This window comes from Pteropus alecto, unplaced genomic scaffold, assembly GCF_000325575.1.
Source record: "Pteropus alecto unplaced genomic scaffold, ASM32557v1 scaffold121, whole genome shotgun sequence".
In the NCBI taxonomy this organism is placed as follows: domain Eukaryota; kingdom Metazoa; phylum Chordata; class Mammalia; order Chiroptera; family Pteropodidae; genus Pteropus; species Pteropus alecto.
In genome coordinates, this window is record NW_006434369.1 from 8,083,266 (window position 1) to 8,089,928 (window position 6,663).

A 6,663-nucleotide genomic window follows, 5' to 3' on the forward strand; every position below is an offset into this window, starting at 1 on the left:
TCTTTCGTGTTATTGTCGAAAAATTCTGTATAACTCCTGCATAAAGTGTCATATTTTCTCTCAGATGTGAAAATAGGATTTTAAGTCATTAAGAATTTAAAAGAATTTAAGGATTTAAAATCTAATCAACAGAATTATGGCAAAAGAAGGAGTTCTAGGAAAGTAACCTCACAGGGAGATCTGATAAATTCTCACTGGGCAGGTTATGGTGGGTAGTCACGTCCTAGGCATATAACTTTTTAGTAAAAAATTTATCTTTGCCTTAAGCAAGCATCTAGGTTAACACACCTTTGAAATAAGCATAACCACCCTCTAGAGAACACGTAATCTTGTTCATGTAATCTTAAGTTCCCTTAATTTCGAATTCATAAAAGAAACCGCAAAACTCACTCACTAGAGGATTTGAGATCTTGCTTCCTAGCAATGTGGTCAGCTTTGGCTCAAGTAAATTCTAATAAAAATTCTCTACAGGTTTGCACATTCTTACGCTGACAGAGGAATCAACATAAAGCAGTTGACTATGCGGATCTAAAGGATGAGTCTTCTGCTGGATAGCTGTGAAATGAAGGCAAATCTTCTATTCTGAACATGAGTGTTGTATTTGTTGCTAATTATCAAGCGTTGTCAAAATTTTGAGATTAAGGATTTTTTAATCATAGAAGTAACAAGATTAGGACTTGTATTATTGGGTAAAATATTACTAATTTTTATCTAAGTTTTTCTATTCATTTTCATTATTGAGTAATAATAATTACTTTCACCATAAAAATGAACTCAAAATAATTAAATGGAAAAGTTTTATTTGCTCATGTTTCAACATTCTCAAAAAGTCACTAGTTCCTAGACTCAGCCCAGGCAATGCAATCAGCAGGTATTTTGGGGGAGGACAGCTTTAGTTCTCATCTTATGTAAATTATAATGTCTAATGACATACAGATGTAGTTTACATATATGCATGTATACACACTCATGAATTATATCCAATTAAAATGCTCTTTCTAAACATGTATTTTTTATTTCAAATCTTTTATCATACCAATTTATTAGTGGAATCTAAATTTTTCATGTCTACTTGAAATAACGAATCAGTGAGAAAATTTTGGTCCCATGGGTTACAAAACCCAGTCGACTGCCTGTTTTATTAGTCAATATTTCATGTTTTTTAAAATGAATATGGGAATTGTTTTGCTAGATTTTCCATTAATTTACAAGATTTTCTGCAAGTCTCTAGTAAATAAGAAAAATAGATTGAAAACAAAACGTTCACAGTTTTGGCCGGTGCCACCTGAAATTTATTTCCAAGATTGGAAATGCTCAGAATGTAAGCCTATTTTAAAGATGGTACCACAAAGTATTTATTGGAAGCACTGTCTATGCCAACATTTACCTGTTTTCCTGGGGGCTGGGGGAAGGTCGGGGTGGGCAGTGGTACCCCTTTCCACAAGCTTCTGACCCTGTTCAAGTGCAAAAGCAAGCCTATGGAAGGGCTGCAAGGAGAGATGTCTCCACAGTGCCAGAGCTGGAGGAAAGAGAACTGAGTTATCTAGTCCAGAAGCCCTCAGGGGTGAAAACTGCCCTGAGTGAAGCCACCAATTATTCTGCCTTGATTTTATTTTGGGGGTGAGAAGACATGCCTCAGGGGAGAAAAGTAATTCATCAAATAGTCATCTAAAGCTTTCAAAGATACTGAACAGATTCCTAAACACTGACACTACTCTAGGTGAATGGCAGTTCCGTTTAACCAGGCTTTCTTGTGAAACATGAAACTCGCTTACCGATTTAGAAAATAAAAGAAAAATGACTGTATGTTCCCTGGGGAAAAGAGGCAACCTACCAATTCTGAAAAATACAATAAATGAAAGATTATATCAGGAATTCGAGAGAAAAATATTCACCAAAAAAACATTAAAATACATAAGTATGTTGCAAAGGAACTGCAACAACTTACACTAGTGTTCAATAAATATTTTTTGAACACCTACAAGCTAAATTAATGCAATGCACCAATTCCTAGCTATCAATAGTGGCAGACTCATTCCCCTCCCTCTTCTACCACCTGCTCTTGTCAAGGTCACTCGCAATTTCCACCTTGCTAAACATGGACCATGTCCAGCTTCTGGCCCATTTGATTCTCTCTGGGAAACTTGCTTCTCCTGGCTTCTAGTCGCCACCTTCTCCTGGTTTTCCTCCTAGCTCTCTGATGTCCCATCCTCCCAAGGCTTCATCCAGACTGAACACCCCCTCCGACAGAGGGCTCCCACTTCACACAACCAAGTCTGAGCTCCGGAACTTTCCCCATACCTTCAACCCACAAAGCCTTAAGGCACCACCCCCTTTAGCCCTGGTTTCTCCCTTTCTCTCACACCTCACACCCAACAGCCAGGCTGGTCAGCAGTCCCGGTGGCTACACCTCTAAACTACGTCCTGAATCCGACCCCTGCTCCCACGCCCACGGCCACCACCCAAGCCCAGGCCACCATTAGCTGTCACCCGGACTGCTCCAATAGCCAGAGTGACTCTACTTCACGGGGATACTCAGCTCAGAGCCCTCCAGGGGCTTCCCCTTCACGGCGGCCCACCTGCTCCGGCCGCGTTTCTTTCCGACCTCGTTTCCTGCCCCCTCCCTCGTGTCTCGGGCTGCAACTGCCCCCGCGCAGGCCCCGGAAGATACAGGCTCTCGGGCCTCCCCACGCGCTGCGGTCCAGACGCGGGAGCCTGTGCGGCCCTCCCGCACAGGCCGGGCCGGCTCTCCTCCCCCTTCTCTACTCCCGCCTCGTTCCGCCACCGTCCGCGGCCCGAGGCGCGGAGAGGCGCCTGGGCTGCGCATGCGCGCCGCGCAGGGACCCGCCCCTAACCCCGCCCCAGGTCGGCACCCGGCTGTGCTCGCTGCCTCCAGCAGTGCGCGCTCTGCCAAGGCCCGGAACGCGAGGGAGAAAGGCCGCTGAGACCCCGGCGGGGGAGACGCACCTGCTGAAGGCGGGAACGGCGGCAACGGTGGCCCAGGCGCGGGGTCGGGACGGGGTGGCGATGGGACGGGTGGCGATGGGACGGGGTGGCGATGGGACGGGGTGGCGATGGGACGGGGTGGCGATGGGACGGGGCGGAGCGGAGCGGCCCTGGCGATGGGACGGGGCGGAGCAGAGCGGCCCACCTGCCGGGGCTGCAGCGGCCCCTGCTGGACACCCAGACCGGGCCCCGAGCTGTTCCCTAGTCTTGTTCATTATTAATTTTTGTTTCTTTGCTTATCTTTCTTTGAGAGTCGAGAGAGGGGCGGAGTCTTCCCTGGTCTTTTTGAGCTTCTCAACTATATCGTGAATTACCACCGACTTTCCTCCTTGATTCTACAGCTGGGTCTCACAACTTGAGGACAGCATTTCAAATGTTGGGGCTTTCCCTGAAACATCAACTTTCCAATGATGGTTTCTTGGATTCCCAGACTAGCCCCACAAACCTGAGAGCCGGTGCTGAGATCCTTACCCCCTGTGTCTAAAGGAAACCGGTTCAGGGCCTCTAGGATTCAGTGGCCCACATGGCTCCAGTGTGTGAGTTCCCTTAAAAATTTCCCTTAATCTTTAATTCGGGTTTACTACCAGCATTACTTTTCCTAGAATGTAATTGCTTACGGGCATGCTAGCGGACCCAGAAGGAGACTGGTCTGAGAACTTGGGTGCAAAAATTGTTACGTTAACATTTGTTTTCTCAGCTCAGACTTCAACTGCTTCCCACAGTTTGGCTGGAAATCCAGCCCACTTTGGAGCTCTTCTTGCTCCTGTAGACTGTACCAGAAAATTGGAAAAGTGCTTCACATCTGGATATTGTTCTCCAAAGTACACAGCACACACTTTGTGCCAGATACTGTTGTGAGCTTCACGTGTATTAATTTAAGTCTTCGCCACCACTTGATAAAACAGATTTTGTTAACCTCACTTTAAAGATAGGAAAACTGAGGCCCAGAGAGGTGAAGTAACTGCTCCAAGTAATGTAGGGAGGAAGCAAGAGAGTTAAAATGTTAATCAACCCACAGTGAGAGACTGCAATATGTTGATCAGCCCTGCAGCCAGCCCTGAGCACACCTTCAGAACAAAGAAAAATTTCTGCTGGATTGCTAACAACCCATGCTCCACACCTGTGAAGAGGAAACAAACCAAGAGTCATTCCCTATGGCTAACGTCATGGGGAACCTATAAATTAGAGGCTGGGAACTGCCAGCAAGTAAGTCTTTCACTTTACATATTCTTACTTTTTCATGCTACATGCTTTTCCCCTTCCTCACTGTATTTCCATATCAAAGGAAATGGGTTAAAGTCTTTTAAACAATAACTCACAAGAACTAAAGAATGATATACAAACTGAATTCTCTGAACACTCAAGGTCCCTCTCAGTGCCTTTACACACACACACACACACTCACTCTCTCTCTCTCTCTCACAGTCTATTAACACTGTACCTCTCTGCCTCTGAGAGGAGACCATACTTTGTGGAGTGTTACCCTTTTTCTAATAAACTTTCCTGTTTACTCTAACTTTGGCGTGTGTGTTGATTTCTTTCTTTCCGCCAAAGGACCCTTTTCTCTCCATGCAGGGATTGGTCTCTCCGCCTCCTCATACTTGGGGAAATTTGCGTAGTCCTGCATCACAGGCAAAAACGCTATTGAATAGGATAGCTGGGATTCGAGCTGGTGGTGCCTCCACATACACTGCCACTCATTAAAGTGTTGTTTCATTGCTTTTTGTGCTTACAATATTCACAGTCAAGTGTTAATCCTTTCTTTAATTCAGACATGGGGGGTGGGCAGAGAGTGGGGGAGGCCCGGTGCTCCTCACTGCAACCCTGCATGATCTGAAGTCTCAGTTATGTAGCCTTCTGCTACCACCCACAGGTTGAGCCACCTGTAAGGTATTGCATTCCATGAAGGTCCAGGAGTCCACCACCCACAGCTTCCCACCACACTATTCTTCAAACCCATCCCTTCTTCCAGGCTTGGAAGAGCTGACTCTTCCTCACCAGTGTCAGGCTATTTCCTCTTCTTGAATCATCAGTCACCATCCTTTCCACCTTTCAAGCAACTCCAACTTAATTTTTTGATGCTATTGTCCTTCCAAAACAAAGACTGTTCCCTCTTCCTGAAAGGTACTTTTTTCCATTTCCTCCATAGTAATTCTTCGCATCTTTTCCAGTCTCAACTCAATTGTCACTTCCTCAAGGAAGCTTTCTCTGATCCCAGTTCCCCGCTCTCTCCGCCATTAAGTGAAGGCCTTTTGTGCCCGATACAGGCTCTTTCAGCACCACAGCAGGTATCCCAGTCAAGATTTCAAATGTATCTGTTTATTTGATTAAGTTTTCTCTCCACTGAAATTAGACATATTTGGCCACCCCTAGCTTAATCTCCATCCATCCATCCATCCATCCATTTATCAATTATGAACCAAATACTAGCTAGGCCTTCAATTAAAGCTATGGATAAAAACTAACAATTTCAGCAAGAATGTACACAGATGAAATAAAGTTCTTCCATCAAATATATTCTGTTTTATCTTTTGCCCTGTATCTAAAACTTTAAACGCTAAAATTTAACCTTTGCTTTTATTTTTTCGGACTCCAATATCTAATGTAAAAGTTCACATTCTCCCTAGAAGCATAAAGTATTTTTTAATAACCCTCCATCAGAGTCTTCAAGCTTAATGTGATCTGATGAGATGTCAAGGCAATCACCCCTAATCACCACACTCCACTAGACTAGTAAGGACAAAAATTATCCTCAGGAAACAAACAGAAAAGGTGCTTGTGGTTTAAGTTTAATCCAACAGGCATTTGTCCATTTTTTATTATATATTTGGTATATATTTATTTTATAAACATATTTGATCACTTGCTTCACCCAGTTTGTGATAATCACTGGAGTGCGTATATAAGTGTATTGCAGGTAATTCTACAGGGCTTAAGAATCCAGTCTCCATCACTTCTGTTTTACCATTTTGAGCCTCAGATATTTGACTTTTAAGATGAGGCTAATCGTGCCCATTTTTACTGGATTGTTGTGAGGAATAAGTGAAATGAGGTATGTGGTATATTTAACACAGTGCTCAGAAGACAGTAAAACACAATAAGCAGTTGCCATTAATTTACTACTTTCCAGAACTAGTTTATGGAAACACCTTATAGATTTCGTTTTGAAAGAATATCCGAGTTATTATTTCCAACTATTGACCCCCTTATCCTTGTACTATTTCATTAACCTCTTTGAAAAAGAGACAGTATGTCAATCCTCTTGGTAAGGTATCAAACAAATATTAATCAGATTCTGAATTTTGCTGCAACGCCTGGATGCTTGTTAGAAGTGCAGAATCTCAGGCCCCACCCTGGAATTCTCCATCAGAATCTGCATTTTAAGAAGATCCCTAGGTGATTCCTCTGACTTTTAAAGTTTGAGAGGTACTGCCATTGTTTACCTACCAGTGGGTGGAAAGTTATTATAAACAGCTGCTGCAACCTGGGAAGGTGTAACATGGTGTTATATGAGAAAGTCATTCCATCCTTGTTCTTGCCCAATGGAAAAGTGATCTGTTTTCAGCTGGAATCAAAAACTAGATATTATATTTCTCATCAAAAAGAGCAAATAAAACACCCATTCTTTATTTCAGTGCATGCAAGGGGCACAGAATG

At 43.6% G+C, this 6,663-nt stretch overlaps 1 protein-coding gene across 6 annotated transcripts in view; it reads right to left on the reverse strand.

Annotated features, from left to right (window-relative positions):
• SIRT5 (sirtuin 5) overlaps nucleotides 1-3,098 on the reverse strand; it is a 29,386-nt gene extending 26,288 nt beyond the window's left edge. For 2 of the 6 annotated variants that reach the window (XM_015587314.2, XM_006909255.3), the window contains exon 1: nucleotides 2,580-2,817. The gene's annotated coding sequence lies outside the window, so the exon portion shown is untranslated. Of the gene's footprint in view, nucleotides 1-1,387; nucleotides 1,520-1,775; nucleotides 1,840-2,579; nucleotides 2,818-2,967 lie in introns of those variants that run through there. The other 4 variants (XM_015587312.2, XM_015587311.2, XM_025044941.1 and 1 more) reach the window with 4 other exon arrangements.
• Between the last annotated feature and the right edge of the window lie 3,565 nt (nucleotides 3,099-6,663).